The sequence below is a fragment of the Anopheles funestus genome, chromosome 2RL, assembly GCF_943734845.2.
Source record: "Anopheles funestus chromosome 2RL, idAnoFuneDA-416_04, whole genome shotgun sequence".
NCBI classification, from domain to species: Eukaryota; Metazoa; Arthropoda; class Insecta; order Diptera; family Culicidae; genus Anopheles; species Anopheles funestus.
Genome location: NC_064598.1, coordinates 38,692,735 through 38,712,393, shown reverse-complemented (window position 1 = coordinate 38,712,393; position 19,659 = coordinate 38,692,735). Strand labels below are relative to the sequence as shown.

The window sequence follows — 19,659 nt, the reverse complement described above, 5'->3', positions numbered from 1 at the left end:
TTTGAGACCGAAACAGAGTGAATTGATCTCCACGAAAATGTCGAAACAAATGCTTACATTTTTATTTTGGTGCGATCACCTAACGCTCTGGTCAGCTGGTGTCGGCTGATCGGTATAATGTGATGGAATTTTTATTGAAGACATATGATTCAAAAAACATTTGTTTCATTCAATTATCATCGGCAATCAAAATTAGTGCAATTTGTATAATGTATCCGTTATTGCACAGGAAAAATGTGTTTTTTTTATCAAAAACTGGTTAAATTAGAAGCCATCTCATGTTACGACTAAAAGTACTTAAATACATCTTCCAATTCTACATTTTTGAATTAGACGTCATTAGACGAGTGTAAATAAGAAACAAAATTGTTGTTAAAATGGTCGATAAGTAGTGTTCTCAACAGCTTTTGTACTTCATCTGATATTACATAAAGCTGTAAAGCTTATTTTTCTATGAAGTCAAATATCTTTCAGAATAGCGAAAAAAAGGTGTTATGAAAGTGAGTTGTGAGTGTAATTCTTATTCGAAGCAACAACAAAAAAATTCTAGAGTTGTTGCACTCGAACCACTCAGACACTCCTGTTGTTTGAAAACATACAATAATGTATCATCTATCGATATCACACACAAACTTTTAACCCCAACTGCTCCCCTAGCGCAACGGTCGCAAAGAAAGGAAAACCATTAAAAAAAATCCCAATAATAATGGCCCATCCTGTGATTTAATGATCTGACCTGCAGCTGCAAATGGTTGTTGCGAATATGCTCATACACACGCGCTTTGCTGTGGCCTGTTTCTCCTGACCAGGTCCTTCTCCTTCAGCACATTCCTTCCTGTTTATTTCCAACATGCGGCACACATCACTCGCAGTGGATAGCGGCGGGGATTGCATGCTTGGGCCCTGGCCCGGTATGATTTTGCATCCCCATATCGCTGATTTATTAATAGGCATAAATATTTTAAATACAGTAAATCATCCGATAGCCTCCAGTGTCGGTGTCTCGTCTCGTTTGGGGTCGATTTTTTGCAAATAATATATACAATTTTATAAACCCATAACCCGGGCGTTTGATGCACTTTCCACTGCTTTCGATGCTTCACTTTCATCCAGCCATCCAGGGCTCCAGTGGATCCCTTGGCAGCACGTACCGATAATATGATGTTCCCATTTTTAATGAATTATTTTCTTCCCAGTGGCCTTTGGAAGAGCCCTTGTTTTTTTTGGTTGGTGCTGCTGTTCGACTGTGTGCTTGCCTAAAAGGTTGGCCGGGTCACGCGAGCTGAAGTTTGTCACATTTTCATCAATACATTCGTTTGCATTTAAATTTGATTTCGTTAAAAATGAACATGCGTTTGGTGCAACTTCGGATAACAAGCCGGTTGTTAAGGTGCATAAAAATAAAACACCCGTCAAGTATCATCTTCTAACGAGGGTTGATTTTTAAATAAATCACACGTTGGCCTTCACATCTGACGCTGACTCAACGAACGCCACAGTATCGATGAACGCGAAGATGGGGTACTTAATTAAACTCCATAAATGTATTGAAACGATTCAGTCACTAATGAATGAAACTCTCCACGTTGTGCTTTCTATAAGCAAAAAAAAAAACGAAAAAAGAAAACACTTTTTTTAAATGAAAAAAACGAAATACAAATGCCCAGTTTGCACATGCAACACGAAACAGTGCGATGTATGTATGTAGCAAACTAGCTTTGTTTATTTGTGTGCCTGTACGGTAACCGTTTGATGGTTGTGCGCGTGGATGCTGAACATTATAATGGTTGGAATAAAATTTGCATTTTAAAATGGCACAGAGGGGGTAAATATTTTAGGTGGTCCTGTTAAAAAATTCATTGCACTTGCACGAACCGAACCGAACACCCCGTCAGCGTACACCTTGCGGCTGCGTTGTTCCGGTAAGCTCGGAATGAAGTGAAGTGTTGAAATTGAACAAAATTACATACAGAGCCCGAAATACAGAGCGGGAAAGGGGATTGCAATGGTGACATACGTAAATCATGAAACAAATTGTTTGATTGCATTGATGAATTTAATGAGACAGGTTTGCTGCCGCTGCCGGTGTTGAGCGGAAATGTATTCATTGATATTTTGCTTTCAATCGTTGATTGATTGCTGTGCGCGGTTAAAGAAGGAAATTAATTTTTCATTTAAGATTTTTATTTTGTGTGCGATTGTTTTGGTTCAAATGATTATATTTCGTATTTTTATATTTTTATACTGAATTTTAAAATAACTACATAACTATAAGAAGGATTTATTAGTGGGTTTGCAAGTCTTCCCACAAAAATAATTTGTTTCTTGACTGTTTTAATCTCGATCGATCACCTGATAGAAGGTCAGACATGGAACCATTGTTCTCAAGAATGAATCGTCTCACTCATTGTCTGGCCTAGAACCCTACCGTGTTCCATGAATTTATGATGAACATTTTTGAACATATTTTGAATCTCGTTTTCGACCACAACGAATTCAAAGAAAAAAGAGCACCGTGGCGCCCAAAAACAGTCACTCAAGCTTCCTCTAAAACGGATGATGAATTATTGATCAATTATGCTTCGCTAATTGATGTGCGTGGAATGTCTAGTGTGGTCTGTTTAACCACGTTAGTTAAAGTTTTTTTTTTGGGAAGAAAAGATCAATCACGTAAAGCATACGAACCATTATTCCAACCACGTCACATTCCCTGACAACGGTTGCATTCCTGTGGTATATTTCACTAAACTCGAACGAAACGCAACCCCGCTGAAAACTCCTTAATGTGAGAGGAAGAATTTCAATATCGTTTCACTTTGTTTTCTCCTCACCGTAGCGCCATATTGAGTTATCACAAAAAAGGAAAACACAAAAAACCCGAGAAGCCGAAAAGGCGCGCTCGCATTAAGCTATTTTAATTTTCAAACCTTTTTTGCCGTTTGATGAGCGTTCGATTTAACGCTGATGGATTCTATCAGCATGCTACCCTCTTCCAACTTTTTTAGGTGTGCTTTTGTTTTACTGTGCGGCCACTCGTTACCATGATCTAACCCAAAACGACACAGATTGATAGATTTTGGGCGGTTTTTTTTGTTTGTTCACTTGCGAGTTGGAAATTCGAGCTCCACGAGCTTACGCCTATCGCGGTGCGCGGTTATTAAAATGATTTCCGAACATCGTAAATATCGGATTAGTGAATGTTAATTCCTGCCGTTAAAAGAAACACCGCCCGAAGGAGCGCAACCCCCTCAACGGGATCACAATCGTCTGCGTCTCTACAAAAGGGGGTGATGCGTTCCATTACGAGTTCCATTCATTGTTAGCGCGACGAGAGAAAATATTTATTTGTTTCGATTTGCTGCATGAAACATCGAAAACGTACAAAACTCAACGAGAAAAAAAATGTCCTAACAACAGTGATTGGAACTAATTTTTTAGCGGATTCATTAATTAATGACACACATTCACAGCACGGGCGATGCGTTTCTGTTTTATGTGATAGGGTGGTTAGACGGTTGTCTAGTGCTTCGTTATTCCAGGCTGCCATTTGCATGTTTATCGTGACATATTAAATGAAACTTTGTCTTCGGCCCCAGGGTGTGTATATGTGTGTTACGCTAAGGAGTTCTACCCTGGCGGCACCCGGGAGAAGGATATAAATTTGGGCAAGTTTATTATAATGACGCTGAAACCGCTTTATTTTAATAGCTTCACTCGCATGTTTTGGTGTGCGGAGTTCCCCCGGTGCGGCATTGGCTCATTTCCACACTCCACGCGAGCGCCTGGCCGGCTATTGATGAGTTTTAGTTGAAATTGATTTTTCCAAACGGACCGATACCGTTAGAGCATTAAATGTGTCATAAGGTAGTGTTGGCGTGGTTTAGTGTTGTGTTTTTGGGATTTATTGTAATGACGTGTTGAGTCATCGACAAACAGAAAGCTTATGCATTTCTTCCGCCAGAAAAAAATGTCGTTTGGAGGTTCAAATATCATTTCCGATTTCGAAGATTTTATGGGGAAGAGAGGATATATTTATAAAGGTTTATGTTTTAGGCTGTAATGAATATTTTTCTGAGACTTGCTATTTTCAAGTTCTTAGAGGTTAGCATAGCACAGCATGATCACTTAGTAATGGTTTAGCGCCACTTGATCAACCCAACAAGCTTATTCTTTTCTGGGTTATTTCATAGGGAAAGAAGGTCGTCCACCTTTCTAGAAAGTACTAGGAGATAAGTCAAAATACCTCAGTGCTAATCCGAATATCTGGTTTTAGATAGTTCTAGTACAATATATTACTTCAGTTTCACTCATCACTCACAAACCATCACAGAAGATGAGAACATTGAGATCCGTCGACAGTAAAGTTTAAGTACATACAATTTATTTACCATCTGAGATCATTCTTTCTAAGCAGGTCTCAGTTAGAACCCTAAATAGGAAGATTCGTTGATATTATCAATTCAATCCTCAAGATCTTTCTTTCTAAGAGGAGCCTGTTTCAGTTAAAACCGTAAATAGGAAGATTCGTTGATATTATCAATTCAATCCTCAAGATTTAGTCGGTTACTCTTCTATGCATATCTGTGGACATATATAAAGTGGTGTCCAAATTTATATGTTGACTGTATGAGGTAACCTCTCCACTCCAAACATCTGTAGCAACGATCGGAGCTGGGATTATATAGAACCTTCATAGTTCCAGTACTCACTTACACTTATGAGACTTGGACATAATTCAAAACTGACGAAATCCTTTTAGCCGCTTTTGAGAGGGAGATGTCCTGAAAGATTTGTGTGTCCTGTATGTGTGGGAGGAGAATGAAGGCCGCTATAATGACGATCTTTATTATTTCTACGATAACTTCACTATCGTACTGCGAATTAGACTTGCGAGTTTGCGGCGAGCTACTCATGTCATTCTAGTACAAGAGGGATACCTAGCTTGTAAAGTATTTTTGGGTATCCCGTTTGAACGTGAGCGATTTAGAGACCTTTGGCAGCATGCTAAGTCCAAGAATCAGTTTTAGCGCCTGATAAGTAAGTAAGATGTCTATAATACTCGCAAATAAAAAGACTTCGATGAAAGCATTTGAATGAATAATAACGAAAGATGGGTTATTATTGGTTGCTAAAAACGCTTCTACTCTGTTTCATTATTTTTAGATTAATTATAAACTCAACTTTAATTTGATCAATTTTACCTTAAATTTTCATCCAATAAACACCCAGAATCCCTTTGCTTACATCTACAATGTTGCAATGCTTGTCAAATTTAACGAAATGCAACATAAACCCAAGCTGAAACAAACAGCAAAATTAGCCGTCATTTCCGTTCGATAAATGATTAATGTCCCTTCAGCTGCAATATTAATGTTAAACCTAAACGTTCAACCCGCGTACACACGAACATTACGCCCGTTGCGCAACTGCACGATCACCACGTTCGCCACGAACGGATCAGTTTTACAGCGCTCCCCATTAATGGGGGTTCAGGTGTCAAATTAGATCAGTGCAAAATTATTTCAATTATGCAGCATGCACCTTCGATTTTACCGTGCCTATTTTACAGTAGAAAAAACAAGTTCACGTTTGAGCCTCCGAAAAAGTAGGCAAACGGCCGGGGGTACACGCAGTTGCAATCGTTTGCAGTCACCTCAACCTAACGAACCATAATGCAATCGCTCACCCGCCCATCGATACTGATCAAGCGGGTTTCTTCTCCGTTTGAATTCTCCCTACAGATCAGCTCAATTGAGACATTAATATGTGAGTGGTTAATAGAGTGCTCGATACCGACGGGTGTCGGTAATAGTGAGATTGCAGCCGTGGCTGAACTATTTGCAGCAAAACGGCTTGAGCCAACCTTCCTGCAATCCTCTTGTACTCGGGGTTGGTGGGGATTTTTTTTGTGCTCAATTTTATAAATGCCTTTGCCTATGTTTACGATCACGAACGCCCTCCACGAGCGGTGATCGTCCAATGATCACGTGCACGATTGCTAGTCCGGGGCCCTCCAGCGACTTGGTTGGAAAATGTTGCTTGCGAAGGCAAAAGACGTGTCAAAGGGGGGGGAGCAAACGGCTGTGGATGGTAGGAGCGCGCGTGATACTAACCGAGCTCTCGTGCAGAGAAAAACCTGGGAAACGTATTAATCTATCTGGATATGTGTAAATGCATAATATCTTTTATTATACATGCATGCTCCGGCCGGTTCGGCATTCGGCAATTGCATCGCTGTCTTCATGCTCGATGTTCGTTCTCACCGTAAGCGACGAAGGATTTACACTTTTTTTTTTGCTTTGCTTGTGCTGTTTGTTTCCCTTTTCAGCTGATTTCACTATTTCTTGCAATGCGAGGACTTCTCCGAATGGCAACTCGGAAGGAGTGGTTCTAAAAGGGGGTTGCATCGATGGAACAATTTAATCTCCATAAGTGCATCAAACTTCCCTACCTAGGCAGTTTTCTCAACACTCAAGTCTATACCAAGGGTTTGAATTTAGATAGATCTTGCTCATATTATTACATTCATAGGGTGTGTACGAAACCATTTGCAGTCACATAAAATTCGTTTTCAAACATTCAAATGTAGCTTCTATGCATTTTATTTATGATGAAAGAATCAAATAAATTCTCTACTCTAGAAGCTTAATATATTTTTGAACCCCCATGCACCGTCACTAATCACGAAGTAAGTTGTCCATTTTTTTTGATACATTTTCCATTTCTTCAACACCTCGAAGTAATCGGACCAGCATCGACCATTTAAACAGCTGCCAGCTTACTTTGAATTGCAAATTGCATGCATGTTTGGATTGCGCCTCGTCGAACTATCATCTCCCCCCGAGTGGGGGGCAATCGGCATTCGTTTGGAAATATTCAACGTTTGCCACAAAATTGCCAATGTGCAAAGGAAGCAAAAGAACGCTTCTGCCAATAGATATCTGCTTACACCTAAAAGATACCATTTTGCCATAAGAACACATAAGCTCGGCCGTACTGATGCTCCGTATTCTAGCTTACAAACAGCAAAACTTAACATTTCACAGCTTTTGGGGTGGAAACTTTTCACATACCCATTGCATAAGATGCAATAATTTTAACCGGCAAAGCACATGGCTCCAACAACAGCCCTCTTCGAATGGTTCGAACGTGCGTAGATGGGAAAAATGGAAATCAACCACTATCGGCTTTTGAAAAGTGCGTTTTCGTGTTGCTGCGAAAAGAACGGATGCGAAAAGCCGAGAACCAGAACCAGCCCCGGACCTCATGTTAAATGGATTCGTACAAAGTTGAACGTCGCTTTCGGCGAAGCGCCTATATTTTGCTCAATTTGTTTGTTTTTTTACGCTTATCGTACAGCACTGCCTTGAATTTGTTTACGGCTAAAGATTAACGAAAACAGTTTTAAACGGCCCGTCATTAATTCCAATCTGCTGATAAAAGTGAAAACCGTACAACACTTTGGTGAACTGTAGTGGTGAAAAAAAAGATTTACCACGATAAATTTAATTAGGAAAAATGTTACACATTTTTTAACGAAAAATTAACATCTAATAAACATGAAAACAATTTAATTTTCATTGAACTAGGTATAAATAAATGAATCATAAAAATATATTTAAAAAAAATAAAATTAAAATTTATTTATACTTACCTCTATATATTTTCAGTTTTACTTATCTATAAAATAAATTTAAAAATAAACAAAAAAATATGTCACATTTTGACCCATTCCGCTCTAATTCCCTGTTGACGTGTGGCTGATAATGGATTGTGCGAGCTCATTGCAAGCACTTTTTGAACTTCACATGAGAGAACCCATTTTCGTCAGCTGGAATAAAAAAAACATGTGCAACATCAAGTTATCTTTTCCTAGTTTTAACACTCACCATTGAAGCTTACTTAGCTTACCATTTTCCACCTAAAAAGCTTCTCCTAAAGAATGTGGCCCCTTCTGAACTCCGGACAAATGTTGCCCCTAAACTAGCACAAGAAGGAAAAAAAAATAAAACATTCGTACCTTTTCCAAATCAGGTTCACTTCAAATTGCAAACTCCAAATGTGCGCAACAAACGGGCTCCCGATATGTGAAGGCTTCCGTTCCCGGGGCCCCAAAAGGAAACAGAGATTGTTTGCCAGCGGATGGCAAAATGGGAAATGGTCAGGCGAAATGAATAAAATAGAAACATAAATTTTAAAGCACACACAGACACACTTCACCATGTGCTACCGCACATACCGAGACGAGTGGTTGCATCCAGGCCGTTCCAGGGCTTGTCGCAGAATATCTCTGGTTGCATAAATTGCTTTTAAGCAAGCCACAAGATGGCATTCGGCAGGGATGGAACGAATATTCCCTTTTTTGTGTTTTGCATAAGAAGAGATAGAAAACCCAGGCTAGTGTTTGGCACATAGCATATGTGTATGTGTGTGTGAAATGCACTCTATCTTTAGTGACAAAACGCGCGGGAGGAAAAGTGCATCCTTTGCTGAACAAACGAATCCACCACCGTACCACCAATATTACCCCCCAGTGTGGCTTTACACACTGTGTTTGCTGTCCGTGCGACAAATACACACTTTGTTATCACTAAACATATTTTATTGTACCGCTCCTGGAACAACTACCGATCTTCACCCTGTTGCCAACATTCCTGTCGCGTGGCTTAATGTAAAAATGTTTGTGCGGTACGAACCAATACCGAGATTGCCAATAGATCTGCATACATCCAACCAATCCGGTACGGAATTATTCCTTCCGAATCGTGCCACGTGTGCATCAAAATGTTGCAACTCGCGAACCCCCGTCTCCACCCGCTTTGACTGATAATTTATGCGTTTAATCGAACGAACCGTTCGCCCCATTTGTGGAATCTCGTCGCATTAACCGGAGTGCTAGTTTCAGGTGGTGGAGGTCCACAAAAGGGCGAAATGTATTCGAGCGGTAACGGGAGTTTCCCTATATCCTATTGTCTTGTCAAGTTGTCCCCAAATAGGGGTGGGGGCGTTGGAGGGGTTGTGGGGGTAGTTACTTTGCGTTATACCGAAAGCGATTATTTTTAATCATGTCCACCAATCTGCCAGTGCTGTTGTTGTTTGTTGTTTTGCTGGGATGCTTCAAGGCGAAATATAGCAAAAAGAGATAGAAAATATCCCTTCGTTCTAGGGATGCTGTCAAAGAACACCACTTATGAGCACGTTGCTGGGTTGCTGGTTCTAAGTTTTGCATCGAGAAAATTGTTGTGTCGAAGGAACAAACAATAACAACCTCAATTTGTTGCGATTATTTGTAACTGTGACAAAAATATACTATTTAAACATAAAATAAAATTTTCTATTGTGCCTCTTCTTCGTTTCAGTGAAGAATTCGTTTGATTTTATTTAACAAATAAATATGTACGTCTGCTATTGGCTTAATAAACGTAGCTAGCATTTATGCTTACATACTAAATACAAAAGAAATCTTTCTTTCCCGTCTAAAAAGGGCCTCCATTACGTGCAATTCACTTTTGGAGTCTTTGAAGTTCGGATATTTAAAAAATCACAATCAGGATTATTTTTTATTCATTTCAATTAGGACGGCCTGGCGGTATAACTGATCAAGGGTATTTTAAGTGTAGGAAAAAAGCGTCTGTTCAATGAAGCCATTGTTTGTATTTTCTAAGCATTTTATACAGGAAATAAAAGACGGCATTCTGTTATAAATTGAAATTTTTGTAACATAGGTAGAGATTGATAATACAGTAGTAATACGCCGATTATCCGTGCACATCGGGACTCAGTTCTTGCCGGAAAAGCGAACATCACGGATAATAGACACAACTCTTTTTATTGATAAATATTAGTGTTTAGTGTGTCATGAATGAACTTTTGTCTAAAGCTAGATGAAACTAAGAAGTTGCACTTTGCAAAATAAATTTATTGTATTTGGTCGAACTTGAGCAATTGTATTGTTCGCTATTGAGGTTTTTATTTCGATTATGCAATTAACATATCAATTCGCCTTTAGAACAGTCATTTCCGAGCTGCACGGATAATGGGACAGCCAGAAAAAAGATTCCCGTATAATCGGCGATCCACTGTCTTCAAATATTTTCATTATTAATATATTTGGAATTTTTATGCTGCTCTAAATATTTGGTTTTAAATGATGAAACACCGGTGAGTACCGAACACTCTTTTGTGCTCCGAATAGAAGCTTTTAAATCCATCATGTTTTAAGCTATTATATGTTTTCGGTCACGTACTCTGGTATGAGAGTTTAATATTCATCCACTAAAACACTCTCAATGCAATAGCTGAGGTAGTTTTCTTTGAGAAATTCACAACACTGACAATCTTTTCTGATTTCTGAGTTTATTTCAATCCTTGAAAAGGTTACAAAATACATCAAATCTCAATTTTCATTTCATTTCAATTTTCGTAGGTAACTTAATGTTAACAAAAAAGCAATAATTGTTTGCTATTCTAGTCAGATGATGTTGTCGTTCGATCCGAGCCGAATAAATAAATGTTTACCAATACTCTTTACTCTCCAGTGCATGCGATATTGAAACATACCACACAGCGTACTAAACGTGCCTCAACCACATGCCAAGATTCAGGAAATTGTTTTATTAGCAAACCCAAAACAACAACCCTTTTGTACGACAATGCATTCATCCCACGCATCTAGCAAAATGGAGTGGATTGTCTATTTTTACTATGGATTGCATAAATCACGCACCACCACAACACAATTGGCCACCCGGAATGATATGGAGAGCGAGAGAAACATCCTGGCACTGGGTTGTACCTATCACTAACGGATATCTTGTAATGTGTTTACACCGACCATAGGTCGCGATAAAGATCTCCCTATCCATGCTTGAATGTGTCCGGCCGGTTTTGTGCCTTGACACTATCCACCTAAGCTGGTGGTAGTAGAAAGGGATTTTCACGAAGGGGGAAAGCCTTTCCAATTAAATGCAACAAAGATGAAGCCGCCTACACAAAACGGCCCCATGTCTCCATGGGGAAAAAGAAACAATGCAGTTTGAATTACGTTTCCATCCGGCTCTCTGCTAGGAGGGGAACTTTGCATACTTTCCTAATTGTTCTCGATTTTCGTTTCGGACCGTTGCAATTCTCGATGCGACATGATGCAACGGTGTGCGCATTTTATGCAATCTTCACCGAAACCGAAATGGAAGAATCGCCTAACCCATACGCTCGGCATACGTTCAATTGTGCGCTGGCATACCAGAAGAAGTCCCAGCGCCCGCCATTGGCATTTGATATTGAATTGAATGGAATTATTTGTCTAATATAATAAATTATAGATCCCGAACTGCCGTTTTTGCCTCCGGCTTTCCGTAGTACGCAAGATTGTCATCCACGTACGCCAGCACAGAGCAGCACACACACACACACTTTTCCTGGCGGCTGGTGGAATGTTTACGCCTGCATACACGATTCCGAAACGCGACCGAATCGATGCTGGCAAATCTATGATAATGCATTGCCACATTCTTGCAAATCGCACCGACTTGTGCAGCCATCGTGTATAAACAAGGTTCCACCCTCTCTTTGCACCCTTTGCCCCACTCCACGAGCATTTTACAAACCAAGCTGTCGCCAATCAATGACATTCCTCAAACCCTCGCACCCAACCAGCCGGCCTTCCTTCCACTGTAACTGGTGCTAGCAGGACACAGAAAATGCCGCTGTTTTGTGATGAGATTGCCGACAAAATGTTCACATTGCCCTCACCCCGGCCGAAGCCCTACCAGCCCGAACTGTCGCATGCGTATCGCACTTACGGGGTTAGTAGGACTTGCCGCGGGTTGGAAATCTCCCGAGTGTAACTGCAACACCCATTGCACAAAACTGCATTCATAACTGTGCAAAAACGGGGAAGGGTTGGGGAGATAAAACCGTACCAGCACACATTTCTTGGAGTGCATTCTGCGTGGAGTGTCAGGTGGAGATCGTCCCATACCCAGCCGCCCTGTCGTCACTTTGTTGCGGAAGTGTCTCGTTCGTTACGCGCGATGTAAAGGATGCGCGGGTACGTTGGCAACGCTTGAAATTGATTGGAAAGCGTGTGCATTGGATTGCACAAAACGAGGAAGCACTATTTTCCATACATTATGGTCGCTTTTTGGGAAGTGTAAAGGGCACACTTCACGCAACCATTGGTACCATCGGTTCGAGTGCTTTGTTTCGCTGACATCAAGTAATCACTTACGATAGGAATTGGATGCTCGCGACTCGGTTGCCGTCTCATTATCCATCCACTCTGGGTGGGTGTACTGTGGGGTGCGAAGGATGCACTGGGTGCCGTCGGCGAATTCGTTGAGATTGAACTCGTATTAACGAATGAAGCTTAAATGAATTTCAAGTGATGAAAGGTACTAAAAAAAGTGGTGCATTAACGTATCAGTTTAATGAGTTTTGTGGAAAAAAATGAAAATAAATCGTTGCCTGTTTGACTTTCTAGGGGGAAAGCATCAATGGGAGAGGGTTGTCGAACTCATAGAATTATCGCTACTATTGCAGTAGTGATTATAAATTAAAAGCAATTTTTACAAATTGCTAAAGATGAAGTAATTAAATGCAATTATATTAAATTTATTATTGTTCGTCGAAATATTCGTTGAATAGAATAAAGATGTCATCTGACTTTATATTGAAGATTTTAAGACAAGAATCAAAATAATCAGAAATGGAATGGTGTAGACAGTAAGAGAAAAGCTCATGGACAGTACAGAAACGTTCATTGTTATAGACATAGTAAAATTCATTCAGGATACTGGCACAACGTTTCGTAAAACAGTAATAACCAAACAAATTTAATAAAGTTAGCTTTAAAAATCTGGGAACTCGTTAGGAAAATGAAGAAATGAGGCTGTCGAATCGGGTCGGATCGGATCTGAAGGAGTCGAAAATATTTCGTTCATAGAATTTAATAGAATATGAAAAAAATGAATCATTTGTATACAAAACTCCACCATTTTTGATGCATTGAAATTCCAGTTCAAAATGAAGTTATTTAAGCAAAAACTGCCCAACGATCAAACATTTTTGAAGGGAAATATTAAACTTTTTTTTTACCGATCTCAATTCTAGGAAAAAAGAAATTTTTCATTTTCTATTACCTCAAAACGAATGAACGAATAGCGGCCATGCCACTCAATCACAATCGTGACGTTTTGGCGAACAGCTCTCATTTTCCAGATCGAATTCCTTGCCATCGATCGATTGCACAATTCTTCACCGAACGTTGGCTGCTGGTAACATTTTTGCTACTTCATTTCAAAGCTTTCCAGACATTTTCTAAGGAATTGCTTCTATTATTTGCAACGCATACCTTCCATCCACGGGTACTCGAATCGGTTACAGCGGTTACAAGTCGATGAGCAAGACAGAAATGTCTGGGGTTTTTTGTGAAGTTCGCCTCGAAAGCATTCCTAAGCTGAAAAGGTAAGAATTTTCATTACCGGGGTAGTTTTGGTTGGGTTTTTTTTCCTGCGGACCCGGTGCATGAATTATTTTAATTATCGTGCATTCAGTTCGGTTCGGAAGGTCTATTTGCAATCAGCGGTTCTAAACCGAGGAGTAATGCAATTATGGTTTTTGGGTAGCGCGAGACTGCTAGCGATCGAATTCTTTGCACGCCACGGAAAGGGATGGGTTCATGGTACATTAAAGATATATTTCTTGTCTAATCATGGGCAATTTATTATGAATGTAATTGATTACATTGCGGACTATGAATTTGCAACGTTTAGGAAAATTAATTCTTGGAAGAAAAGTCAAAATACTTTGGTTAAATATTCAATAAATTAGAAAGTAAATTAAAAACCTCTAATTACCAAAAATATTCTAAAATATATCATAAAACAAATGTTTCATTTCATATTTTAGTTATCCCCTTTCGTTTTCCGCATGCATGCTCGTGTAATGACAGCTGCACCCATTAAAAAATCTTTTTTTCTTTCTTTCGTTCACAAACTTCAATTTTACCCCACTCCACCAAGCAAAACTCACAAAATGGTTTCTCTTGCCCCGTTTTTTTTTTGCGGTACCATTTGCAACATCGGAACGATTTGTGTGGCGCACCTGCTTCCGTTTGCAATTGCACAATGCAATGCAACGATTGGCTCGAGTGCATTGCAAGAAAAAAACAGACACACACGAACAATTCATCTGCCTAGCCCTTCCCAAAATTGAAATTCAAATGCACATTTTGCACGGCTGCTTGCAACCGGAAGAAAGCATCCCGCGTGGTGCTGCCTTACGCTTCCGGCAGTAAAATAATGAAGCAAACGGTCAGACCCTCGATCAAAACCGATCGAAACGGCATCGACCAATGGGGGCAGAGTGCGTTATTTTTTGGCAGAAAGGGCAACGCTCACCCGAAGGTAAACTTTACCACGCAGCTCCACAAATTCGGCACGGTTGCAACGCCTTTTTGCGCTCTTGGCCGGGCGCCCGAGTTTGACAACGATGGTGGGGTGAGCTTGACAGCTGGGACGGAACGGAACGCACATGATAAAGTTATTTATTGATTCTTTATTAAAATTAAGCAACCTCGAGACGCGACTGTGTCCAGATCGCCTTTCGCCCGAGATCGTACCGAGATAAATCAGCCGCTAAGGATGGTGCTGCGATCCTGCCGAACGGCGTCCATCGTTGAAGATGGCCGCAGCAATTAGATATGGCCGCCAATCGATCGGCACCGTACACGATCGAATCCCGATCGAACGGCTCCGTAACGAGCAAACCGCAGCAAATTGCATATCTTCCCTTTTGCCCTGGTTCCCGGCTTCGAGGACCTCGACGCTAGAAGTCTCTTGCCGAGTCTCTCTTTGTAGTCAGATTGCGGATCGCCAAATTGCAGACAAAGCGTGTTCGACTCGCAAGCCCTGCGGAAAGATCACGGTTACGGCGGTGAAGCGTGTTCGGTTCCGCAAACGATCTCGTAATCATCGTCCGTAATATCTGTAATTGGCCGCCGGCCACATTCCCGTAGCTGATGATTGAGTGTGGTTGACGGGCAGACGTTCCGTTTGGTTGTTTTGAAGTCCCCAAAGGTTTGCCTGCCCCTTTGCCGTGCATTCCAAACCACCCCGTTGACAGCCACCCGGTACCGGGTTCGGTTAAGTTGGAAGTTGTAAGCCGCCAATAATGACTTAATTTTGCACTGGCTGACGGTGTACCGGAGTACAGCCCCCCCGAAGACTCGCTGCGATTGCGGTCGATTGCGTGTTTCGTCTGACGTGAGCGGGCACTAAAGCACTTCGGACGAGTTTGAAAAGGGTGCATGGGGAGGATGGTTCGAAGATTTTCGGACTCCGGATAAGTAATGGCTTCATGACCGGCCACATCAATTCTTGCGCACGAGAAACGAGGCAATTGAATTACCTTTCGGAGATGGAGCTCATGAGGTGGTATTTTGGTAATTTAATCCCCACGCCTCATTACGCTCACGGTGGCAGACGGTACGGGAAGCGTGCACTTTGACGAGTGTTTTGTGAGTGTGTGTGTGTGTGTTTGTGTTTATTGGGAAGAAGAAACCAGAATCAGTTCCCGGAAAACTACATGCACTACAGATTTTATGAGCATACCGCAAATAACCACATGGTTTGGCTAAAAAACATTAATGTATGACTTTAAACGTAAAAGTTCTCAACAAGTTCCTGTAACCATTTTAATTAAATAACGCCGTGCGGATCCTCGTGATGCAACGCTGAGAAGATAATTACGTCAATAAAGATAAATGTTTGCCTAAAGCTCATTTTAAAATGATTACAGTTGCAAAGCAGTAGTTGCAGTAGAATAATTCAAAAGGAAATTTTTAAAGTTGTTTTTTTTTTCAAACCAATTCAGAGCCGAAAATGTGAAGATTTATTTGTGATTTATTCAATCGTTTATCACACTACGATGGCCGTTGGTTGCACCAACATTATACGATTCTTTAATGTCGAAAGACGCGTACTTTACGATAACAAATGCCAAACATAAAATTTGACATTAGATCTTTTCCATATGACACAAAATAAGAAACTCCACTTACTGGAAAAAAGTAGCATAATCTATGTATTTCCGAATTCTTGTAACTCGAGTACCTTGCAACTTGGAGAAACACAATTTTATTTCTTCTTTCTTTTTGTGGCACTAGAACTCCAAGAGATCTTGGCTAGTCATTACCGGCTCCAAGAGATCTTGACCAGTCATTTCTTGACATTATTTATCCGTAGCAGTTTCCAGTTCTACGTTCGAGGGTTTGGTCCAAATGGGATTTGATACCAGGTCCTGCCATGTAAAAACCTGTACCATCGCCCACACTGGGCTGCCTTTTTAGCATTTATCAATAGAATTTTATTTATCAAAAGAAGATTTCAACTTGAGCTAAGTTTACGCACATAATATATTGCTATGAAGCTGTACAAATATCTAGCTTTAGTACACTTTGAATGTATTAATTGTTGTATATTTGAAACATTCTTTAATTTTTCTCTCTCTATTTTAAACATTCAACAGATTTTGGACTCGATAGACGATTCTTCTGCACAGGAAAAAAGGTAAGTTATGCTTCATTTATCTAAATTAAAATCAAAAACCCTGTACCGTACGAAATACTAAATGAATAGAAATAAGTTCAGTACCATTCCACTCGACACCACATCAATCTTTTGCGGGAGCTTAATTAAATTTCTCAATCCTACAAAACCACGAATGAATGCATATATGATGCAGCTTCTTATGCATTTTCTGCTGCCACTCAAAGTGCTTACCCGTACGATTTGCAGTTAATTTTCAGCATAACTGCATCCTTCTACTACCACAATGCTCAAAGTTTAAGACATCAACACCAGTGTCGAAGCATCCCATCATGCTCCCGTCTCTATTCCAAGGAGGAATAGAATGTTAGCACTATTGTCGAAGGATTTTCGCTTTTTAGGGGAAGCAGCTTTCTCGTGACGGGGGTGAGTGTATTTGGTTTTACTTGAAATGGTTCTTAACAGACGTACAAACAAGCCCCGACTCGTTAGTTTTTACGGCGAAAACTTTGAATATTTAACGGGATAGAAATGGTGCTGCCCGGTCCGATTAAGGGCGAAGGACCATTCCCATACCGGGAAGGATGGAGAAGTGAAGGTAGGATTTGGCCAAATGGTTTCGCTCAAGTATTTGCCCAGGACTAGCTCCCGAACTTCCCGGGAAGCTTCCCACGGCACGGCGAATGTTTGGGTTTGAAAGCATTTGCTCGAAACAAGAACTGGTCCGATCTGGTAGAAGGATTCAGCCGAGCAATGTTCAACCATTCAATGTTCTCGCCTCGTTTTGAGGATGAAATTGGAACGGCCTTCAAGGGTTCGGACATGCTTTCGGACACAAAGCGGCATTGTAAATCCTTACGGTTCGGTTTTTAGAACCACTCCCGTTATTGAGCATTCCCAGGAACCCGGCACAAGATGGCGAGCAAAACTTGTTGGCACTGGTCCCGAATCCTTGTTCTACAAAACCTCCGTTTTTTGCACCAACCTACCAAACAATATACAAGGAAGATGGATTAAGCATTAGAGAATTAACACTTTCTTCCAAAGCACCACTTTCCACTTAATCGTCTTTCGGAACATCGGAATAGTAGCAGCGCTGTGCGAGGCAGAGGTTAGCAGGGTGAGCAGCAAGGTTCCTTCTAGCTTACGAAGAGAGTTTTGAGTCCGAAATAGTTCCAAAAACTCTTGCCTCTTGAGCTGGCAAACAAACTACGCTACGAAATAAAACACATTTGGAGGGCCGGTTCTTAGGTCTTTTCCGAACGGCTTCCGGTCCCTTCACAGCATCATCAACGGCTTATGCTTTTGAATGTTTCATTTTGAAACGGCGGCTCGCATCCATCTCCCGCCAACGGGAGAAGCTTAGCTTTTTGGGGTAGACGCGTTTGTGAAAGTGGCTTTTTTAGCCGCTGAATTATGCATTGACTACAATCGGTACCGGCGAAATGAAGTGGAACAGATGTTTCGAAAACAGCGTGCAGACGAAACATTATCGTGAGTAATCCCATGCTTATCTACTGTGGTGGAGGCCTCCCGAGGCAAGCGCAGAGCGGTTGGCAACACTGATGTACGAGTCGGTTTTCGCACGTTTTAGATGTAGGTTACTTAGAAAATGCTCATGTATCATTTATTTTCGAAGGTGCACTATTATTAGAACCCCTTCAAAGGGAACTTTGGAAAAGAAGCAGAACAAAAATGCTTTATTCTCAAAAAAAACCCTTTACTATTCTTCAATTTGCTAAAAACTGGAGAATTCTTTTGTCCATACTCTTCTTTCATCTCGACGGATTGTAATCATCTCGACATTCACTCATTTGTCAAGATAATTCACAATGTTTTCATCGTACTATTCGTTAGCTGACTGTTCCCGCTTAAAGCTTGTAGTAGAAGCAGCAAAAGCAACACCATCCATTCGCCAAAGGATGCGACACAAAAGCAATCTTATTAAACGTGCTGAATCACAACCGGCTTCGATGGCATAATTGCTGAGCTCTGGCTGATCACCGGCCCTGGGAGCAAATGGGCAAACCCAACGTACAACAAGATCGTCGTAGCAAAAATACGCGATGACCAGTAGCCTCCGAGCAAACGCAAGTGTTCATACAGATGCCACCAAACATGGACATGAGTGATGACGATACCCCAAACATCGATCAACTCCTATTCTTGGCAAAAGGTTTTCAAGAAACAAACTTCCCATCTCTGGGCCGAGTCTCTACACTGGAGTACGGGTGATGATCTTGACTGGGAACCTTATTTACGACACTTGCTATTCGCGGGTGCTCACCGGATTATCTACTACAATCCTTGCAGTTTCTCGCCTCGAATGGAGGCCCGCCACAACAGACACCTCACACACAGTGGTCTTGTAAGCGGGCCGGCAGATAACAAGCAGTAATCTTATTTTCAACCTTGTAAGTAGCTGCAAAGAAGTGGTCAACTAGATTAAGTCATTATCGTTCGGGCTCATTATTTAGCTCTTGCAAGGAGACCGGCCCCATTTGTTCGTTTCTGCCGTCGTACACGTCGTAACCGTAGAGGCCTCCGGGGACTACCGCCTGCCCGTATTCTCCCGCCATAGCGAGAATGCGACTGAAAAATGTGCCGGATAAGAGATGTTGTCTTATCGCGCCTCGAATTAAGCACCAGGTATGAAGTGGTGTTCTCAGCACCGCTTGGGTGGCTTCCATGGGGAATCTGAAGCGGTTCGGATAGGAACAAAACATAAAAAAAGGAAAGAAAACTGTACTAGTACTACACCAGCTCTACACCTCTCCAAATGCATCTCGACCAACGCCTCGAGCACTTGGGGTAGTACTTTTATCCAATTTTTTTTGCCCTCTCGCTCTCCGTTGTCTGCTTGTTGTTTTGTTTCCCTGCAGCCCCGTTGTTGGAGATGAAGAATTTCCGTCGCTTTTGTTTCCGAACTCGAACTGCCTCGCTTCTCATCTTTTGCCAATTCCGTTTACCTCTAGAAATCCTGGTTGGAAAGAGTCTTCGCGAGAATCGCGCAGAGTAATTGCTCCGTTCGCTGGTGCCTTCGGGAAGCTTTGCCGAACTTCCCCGTTCATTCCCTTTGGAACTGATGTACTTTTTTCTGTTTCTTCTCACC

At 41.2% G+C, this 19,659-nt stretch overlaps 1 protein-coding gene across 2 annotated transcripts in view; it reads left to right on the top strand.

The window, feature by feature from the left end:
• Window positions 1-19,659, top strand: part of LOC125761903 (uncharacterized transmembrane protein DDB_G0289901) — a 275,515-nt gene that overhangs the window by 19,238 nt on the left and 236,618 nt on the right. For both annotated transcript variants that reach the window (XM_049423482.1, XM_049423473.1), the window contains exon 2: window positions 16,528-16,568. The gene's annotated coding sequence lies outside the window, so the exon portion shown is untranslated. The remainder of the gene's footprint in view (window positions 1-16,527; window positions 16,569-19,659) is intronic.